Source organism: Nerophis ophidion, unplaced genomic scaffold, assembly GCF_033978795.1.
Source record: "Nerophis ophidion isolate RoL-2023_Sa unplaced genomic scaffold, RoL_Noph_v1.0 HiC_scaffold_225, whole genome shotgun sequence".
Lineage (NCBI taxonomy): Eukaryota > Metazoa > Chordata > Actinopteri > Syngnathiformes > Syngnathidae > Nerophis > Nerophis ophidion.
Window position 1 is genome coordinate 45607 of NW_026907147.1, and position 8664 is coordinate 54270.

General features: G+C 34.0%; 1 long non-coding RNA gene across 1 annotated transcript; it reads right to left on the bottom strand.

Annotated features, from left to right (window-relative positions):
• Positions 1–211: 211 nt before the first annotated feature.
• LOC133547876 (uncharacterized) lies at positions 212–7898 on the bottom strand. The gene is made up of 3 exons (XR_009805660.1): positions 7845–7898; positions 1886–1952; positions 212–305 (listed from the first exon to the last, which is right to left on the bottom strand). It is a non-coding gene; the product is annotated as an uncharacterized LOC133547876 (long non-coding RNA).
• Between the last annotated feature and the right edge of the window lie 766 nt (positions 7899–8664).

Here is an 8664-nt window from a genome sequence, read left to right on the forward strand (position 1 = left end):
GGGCATCCTCATCGCCAACATGGCGTCTCCAAAGATCGCTCGCACGGCACAACTCCCACTTTTGGTGAGTTATATAGAATTACTGAATAGCTGATTAAAGGATCTCAAGGTAAAAATAAATGTTCACCTGTCATCCTTCAGATGTTGGTCTATGCCGTTGTTGCCTGCGTCAGCTGTTTCCTCGTCACCATGGGCATGCGGTGCAGTGCCCCCCCCCCCCCCCCGACGCCGCCATCGGCCAGCGCAGAACATTCCACCTCGGAACCCTTCAGACATGGCTTCAAACTGGTAGGAAACATCCTGCACTGCAAAAAGTAAGTGTTCAAAAACGAGAAAAAAACAAACTAAAATTAGGGGTATTTAGCAATATTATCTGCCAATAAAAGAAGAAGGTTTATCTTGTCAAGACTTTCCAAAACAGGTCAAATTAGCAAACCTCTATGGACCAAAAAATACCTTAAAATAAGTATATTCTCACTAATAACAAGTGCACTTTTCTTGGTAGAAAAAAAGAGACCTTTTTCCTCAATATGTTGAAGAGTATTCTTACATGAAGTAAACGCTAAGGCCATTATCTTGACGTAACGATATGCGTTCGGCATCATGATTTTTTTTTTCATGCTTGAAGTAAGACATTTTTTACTTTAAAAAAGCAGTTTTCTACTTGTGCTGATGACACAGATTTGCAACAGTTGATATTCTAGTTTCAAGCATGTTTTACTCAATATAGGTCATAAGAGTGTGGTACGCCAGCTGCACCGAAGCAGACAAACAGGCGATTCAGAGGGTCATAAAGTCTCCACAAAAAATCATCGGCTGCCCCCTGCCCTCCTTGAAGGATTGACATAACTCCCGGTACCTCAACAAAGCAAAAAGCATCACCAAGGACAGCACACACCCCGGCTTCCACCTGTTCCACCTGCTACCATCGGGCAGGCGCTTCAGGTGCATCAGAGCCAGAACAAACAGACTCAGAGACAGCTTCTTTCCCAGAGCTGTCACCATGTTGAACTCTAACTTAATAATAATAATAATAATAATAATAATAATAATAATAATAATAATAATAATTCACCCCTATACAATATCCTACCCTAATACCCTACTGTGCAATACTACCCATCCATCCATTTTCTACCGCTTATTCCCTTCAAGTGCAATACGTCCGACACTGATTATTATTTATTACTTTGGTACTCTTGTCTTGTTCTGTATATTGTACAGTATTTTGTATTTCTATAGTGTTTTGTATATTGTACAGGATTGCTTCTTATTTTTATTGGATTGTAGTCTGTTTATTTCAATTGATAGTTTTTCCTTTATTACCTCTCGTGCCCATATTTGTTTCCACTACCGCACCTTAAGTTGGAGTCCTTAATCTCGTTCTATGCAAATATAATGACAATAAAGTCCATTCTATTGTATTTTATTCTATTCTATAACATCTCAGCAACAAGCTGTAATATCTTACTGAGATCATTTAGGAGCAAAACCCTTAAAACAAGTGAAACACTAACATCAAATCTGCTTAGTGAGAAGAATGATCTTATCAGACAGAAAAGAAGCAAATATCACCCTTATTTGAAACATTTCATCTTACTTTTTTTTTGTGCAAATATATTTGATTTGATTTTACAGTTAAAATGACAAACAGTCACATCCACTCATACACACACACATACACACTTGAGGAGAGAGGTGCACATGAACTTTAACAACTCAAGGTTTACAGTACAGACATTATTAGAAAATATACCCAAATATTGTATATATATATATATATATACACATACACACACACATATATATATACATATATCCATCCATCCTGCTGCGGCTCACGATCAGCAGGCTATCCAGATCACAGCAAAATGGATGAACATACCTCGGCATCAAGGATCCTCAGCAAGTGTTCACAAGATCACCTCCCGAGGGCCTGTCCACCGTACACACTTAGAGGGGAAAAAAAGGAAAAGTTACAGGGCTTGATCAATACAAAAAAAACTGAACAAAAAAGCAAGTAAACCATGACAAAACCATATCAGAAGTGACACAAGAAAAACAAGTGTAGTGTTGAATCAGTACAAAAGATAATAACAATAAAGATAAAAAAGGAATACAACTACAATAAGATGGCAGTTTAGTTTTTCTTGAAATGTCTATAAGTTATGCTTCAATATATGTCAGTAAAGGTTTCCAGGTTAATTCCCATTTGTTCATATTTGTAGAGTTTATAAATCTTATTTTTTCAAGAGTCATTACATTCACAAGTTCATTTAAGCAGTTCCTGAAGTTGGGTGCAGATAGACTATTCCAGTCTCTGAGAATGAGTCTTTTGGCCAAAAGCGTCCCAAGCAGCAACACACTTCTAATATGTTTTGGAAGCTTTTGTGTTTCTGAAGACCACCCAAATAAGATCATATCCCTATCAGGGACAATTTGTCTCTGATATACCCCCGAGTAAAAAAAGAAAATGCTGGACCAAAATGATTGAATAATTGGACATCCCCAAAAGGAGTGAGACAATGATCCTTCAGCAGATTTACATTTATCACAAAGTGGAGATGTATCAGGATAAAATGTGTGTAATAAAACTTTCGAATAGTAAAAAGGATGAATCACTTTCAACTGTATGAGCCTATGTCTGCTGTTAATTGAGCACTTGTGAATTTGAGAGAGTGTCTGTTCCCATTGCTGATTGGGTATTGTTGTTCTTAGTTCCTGTTCCCATGCTCTTTGAACACTGTCTGCTGATGTCATGGACATAATGAAGCAGCTGACACATTTAGCCATAGACTTTTTACTTGTGGGTGGTAAATGTAATACTTCTAAAAGAGGATGTTTTTCATTTACCAGCTGAGACTTTGAAATGTTTTCTTTGATAAATGTTTTTACCTGCAAATAGCAAAACCAACTGAATTGGGACAAATTAAATTTGATTCGCAATTGCTCAAATGACACAAGACTGTCCTCGACATAAATGTCTTTGATGCATTTAATTCCATTTGAGTACCAGTCAAAAAATGTTGTATCTGTTATAAATGCATGATTGTGATATATTGGTGAATACATAGTCACATTGGAAATATTCAATTGTTTTTTAATTTGAGAAAGAATTTTGATAGAATTTCGTACTACAACACTATGACGTATTGATTTAATTGAAGAGACTGGTTTAGTCAAAAGTAGCGATAGCAATGATGTATAAGGTTTCACTAATGACTGCAGTTCCAATTTCAGCCATAAGGGAGCAGAATTAAGAGATTCATTATTTGGGGACCCCATCTTCCAATAGGTCAATGCGTTCAGATTTGATGCCCAATAATCATTTTTGAACATTGGAAGATCCAGTCCCCCTTCCTCTGTAGATCTAAATAAGTGCTTTTTGGATATTCTGCGTTTTTTACATCCCCACACAAAATCTAGAACTAAAGATTCAAGTTTTTGGAAAAAATCTACAGGAATTACAATTGGTCAATTTTGAAAAATATAAATACATTTTGGCAAGGTGATCATTTTGATAGCATTCACCTTGCCTAACATAGAGAGAGGTAGGGTCTTCCAGTACTCAATACACACTTTCAGTCTCTCAAAGGCTTCAATAAAGTTCAACTTTAGTAATGATTCATCATTTGGAGATATTTTTAAGCCAAGATAGGATATGTAATTTTCTGCGACTTTAACTGGATTTTGACTGATCTCAACATGATCTCCTAGGAACATAAGCTCACTTTTGGACCAGTTTATTTTATAACCAGATATTCTACCAAAAGAGTCTACATATTCTAAAAGAAGTGGTAGTGCAACTTCTGGCTCAGTAAGTGTAACAAGTACATCATCTGCATAAAGTGAGATGAGCCCACTGAAAATCCTTTAATATTAGACTTCATTCTTAAACCAATAGCCAGTGGTTCGAGGGCCAAATTGAAGAGTAAGGGCGAAAGGCAGTCACCGCGGTGTAATTCAAAACTATCCCATATTACATTATTAGTTATGACATATGATTTTGGTGCAGAATAAATGATTTGAACCCATTTTATGAAATGTTCTCCCAATCCAAATAATTTGGGAACATGAAAAAGATAAGCCCACTCAATTGAATCAAAAGCTTTATGAGCATCCAGAGTCAGGACGGCAGCCTTTTTGTTTCCTGTGCAGTCAGAGTACAATACGTTCAGTAATCTCCGTACATTGCCAAAAGAAGGTCTGTCCGGGATGAAACCCACCTGATCTGGATGAATCATTTCTGTTATGTGGTTGCGAGTACCTTAGTTAGAATCTTATGGTCTAAATTGAGCAGGGAGATAGGTCTATAATTGGCTGGATCAAGTGGATTTTTTCCCTTTTTTGGTATTATACATATATGGGCTTCATACAAAGAACTTGGAAGTTTGTTGTTCACAAAAGAATCATTTAACATTCTAAGTATTACAGGGGATAGTATTTCACTGAAAGCTTGATAAAACTCCGCACCAAATCCATCTGGACCAGGGCTTTTATTCAAGGAGAAAGATTTCAGTGCTTTTTGCAGTTCTTCAGTTGAAATAGTGTTGTCTAAAGAATTCTGATGATTTGGACTCAGTTGAGGTAAGTTTAATGTGGTAAAAAAATCATTGAAATCATTAACCGATATAGCTGAATTAGATTGATATCATTCTGAATAAAAGTCTTTGAAGACATTATTGATATCCTTTAGATCTGTACATGTTTCACCTGTTTTTGAGCATATTTTGTGAATAGCAGCTTTGGCTTGATCTCCTTTGAGCTGTCTAGATAGAAGTTTTTGTGGTTTATCGGATATTTCAAAATGTTTTTGTTTATTTTTCAGCAGGAGTTTAGATACTTCCCCATGAAGAAGAAGAGAGTTGTATTCATTTTTCAGTTCCAGCATCTTATTGTAATCAGACTGCAAAAGAGAATTGATATGAATTTTTTCCATTTCTTTTTCTAATTCTCTCTGCCTTTTTCTTGTTTTGAGATTTCAAATGAAATGATATATCCTCTCACAGTAGCTTTAAGAGCTTCCCACAATGTGGAGTCTGAGACCTCTCCGTTATCATTCACCTCAATAAAATCTTGGATAATCTTGTTTATATACTCTTTAAGATCTTCAGATAATAATAGTTGTGGATTAAATCTCCATTTTTGTTTGATTTTAAGGAGATCAATTTGAATCTGCAAACTCCCAGGACTGTGATCTGAGATGATTCTACTATGGTACTCAGGATTACTGACATTGGAGAGGGCAGAGGCTTCCACTAAAAAGTCATCAATTCTCGTGTAGGAATTGTGTACAGCGGAGTAAAATGAATACTCCCTTTTATTAGGGTGTTTTACTCTCCATATGTCTATGATATTTCTTGATCTCATAAGATTATTAATAGTTTTAGTTGAGTTAGCAATGACATGAGATTTAGTTGACAATCTATCTAAAGTGGGGTCCAAAAGGCCACCACCAATGTAGATATGAGAGGAGCTATCATCAGGAAGTAGACCAAAGACTCCATGATAAAAGTTTGAGTCATCAGTGTTTGGTCCATAGATATTCCAAAAAGTTACTGGCTAGGATGTAATATGACCATTCAATAAAATAAATCTTCCATTAGGGTCAATTATTTTTGATGTAAGTATGAAAGGCACATTTTTATGAAATAAAATAGCTCCACCTCTAGCTTGTGAAGTAAAGGGTGCGTGATAAACCTGAGATATCCAGCTTGTTTGAAGTTTGTGTTGGTTGTCTTTACAGAGATGTGTTTCTTGTAAGAATACAACATCTGCTTTTAATGAATTTAAATGGGAAAAAACCTTCCCTGTCAAGCTATATTTCTAACAAAGACAAATCATTATTTCTTCTAGATTTTCCAGAACAACATTTTTAAAAAAGAAATTCAAGACTTTGAAATAAGATTTAAATTGGATTCCACAGATTTTCTAGATTTGCCAGAATAATTTTTGGGGAACTTCAATCATAATAAGTTTGAAGAAATATTTCACAAATATTTTTCCTTGTAAAAAACAGAAGCTAAAATGGAGAATTAAATTAAAATGTATTTATTACTATTTACAATAAAAAATAATACATTTATTTGAACATTGATTTCAATTTTCAGGAAAGAATTTAAAAGGTATATGTGTTTAAAAATCCTAAAATCATTTTTAAGGTTGTATTTTTTCTCTAAAATCGTCTTTCAGAAAGTTATAAGAAGCAAAGTAAAAAAAATAAATGAATTTATTTAAAAGCAAAGTAAAAAAATAAATGAATTTATAAACAAGTGAAGACCAAATCTTTAAAATATTTTCTTGGATTTTTTAATTCTATTGGAGTTTTGTCTCTCTTAGAATTAAAAATGCCGATCAAAGCGAGACCAGCTTGCTAGTAAATAAATACAATTTAAAGTATTTTTTGCCATTGCTCTAAACAAAAAATAATGACAAAAAAAAAAGCCATGTTATAATTAATTATTTTCAAAGCTACAATTAGTTCAAAATATTCACTTTAAAATGTTTTATGTGGTAAATATTGCATATATTGTGCAGTTGCCATATAAAAACCAAGTTTTCTTTGACAAAAGAGCATAAAACAAACAAAATAATAGTTCAAATGTAAACTCAACAGATATATCTGAAGTTGATCTCGTAACTTAAGTTATAAAAAAAAAAACCTAATAAAAATGTATCACTTTCTGAGTGGGGCACCTTTTTGATCCCAAATATATTTACTGGTATTTTATTTATCTTTTCACTGTGATGACTCCAAAATAATAAAGAATTCAAATCAATGGTGTCCTGAATTATTGATCTTTTAGGGCTCTAATTACTAAATACTGCATATTTCTGTTTTACTATTAAAAAAACAAAGACGTTTTTGACAGAAATGCCATAAAACCTTTTTTTTTTTTAATATTGATATAAAGATTTACTGTAAGCATTAAATAAAATATAAAACTTTGACTTATTTTTGACATGTTATTAACTGAGACCCTTTATGGTCCCCGGGACCCATAAAGGTAAAATAATCTTTAAAAATCTATATACTGTATTTCCTTGAATTGCCGCAGGACATATAGTATGCGCCTGCCTTGAATTACTGCCTTCGCAAAATAATTAGTGCATGCTTAGTATTACCGCCTGGTCAAACTGGTGACACTTCCCCTGTCATCATTTTCAAAATGGAGGAGGCTGATTTCAATAACGGTCATTTGAAATCGCATAAAGGGAAGAAGATGAACAGCTATTCAGTAGGATTTAAGGTCCAAGCTTACATCACAGTCATATTTTTACTGCATGCCTTTGGTAAGTGCCGGAGTGAAAGAGGTTTTAAAATAATTAGCGCATGCTTACTTTTACCGTATGCGCAGGAGTGAGAAGAGGCTTTAAATGAATTATCGCCCCGGCGGCAATTCCAGGAAATACGGTATTTTGTTATGGTTTGAAAATGACAAATATCAAAATGGCCCCCGCATACTTGTATTTTTCCCTGTGCGGCCCTCAGTGGAAAAAGTTTGGACTCCCCTGGCCTAATGGTTGATAAGTCTGATGTAAGTACACGGAAGGGAAATAAAGCAGGGTTTCTTCTTCACAATACTACTCAAGTCAAAGTAAAAAGTCTTCTGTTTTCAGTGAAAACAAATGCAAGACAATTATTTGATCATTCCCAAACACGCCATCAGCTAATGACATACACCTGCTGCTTTATGCTAGCGCGTCATCTAGTGGCGCCATTATGTAAGACAACTATCAGCACAAAAAGTATGTTGCAGTAAAACTACTCTGACGAGTACATTTTTGTTTTCAAAGTGACGTAAGTGCATGTAACGGAGTAAATGTCGCACGTTACTACTCACCTCCGCAGATGTGTTGGACAAAAGCAAATCAGCGTGGAAAAATGGGCTTCTTTTGAAAAAATCGCGCCTGCGTGGGAACCAGCCAATGAGACGTCAGTTTTGAAATCACGTGACACGAGTGTTACCAAACCAGCATGAAAAGGACCCGACACGGGCGGAGTGGGCGGGGCTTGTTTACAGCGCAAATAAACATGATAGCAGCGTTAAAGGCAGATTTCTGCACTAGTGATATTTTTATAAATATGTGGTTGCTTTTATATATGTGTATATATATATATATATATATATATATATATATATGTGTGTGTGTGTGTGTACATATATATATGTGTGTGTGTACATATGTGTCTGTATACATATATATATACATATATATGTGTATACATATACATATCTATATATATGTGTGTGTGTATATACATATGTACGTATACATATATATATATACATATTTTTATATATATATATATATATATATACATACGTATATATGTGTGTGTACATATATATATATATACACACATATATATATATGTGTATATATACATACACATGAATAAGCGATAGAAATGGATGGATGTATGTTTACACACATATATATGTGTATACATATATATATATATATATACACGTGTGTATATATATATACATACAGATATGAATAAGCAGTAGAAAATGGATGGATGGATGTATACACACACATATATATATATGTGCGTGTGTGTGTATACATATATATACATGTGTGTATATATATATATATATATATATATATATATATATATACACACATATTTATATATGTGTGTATATACACATA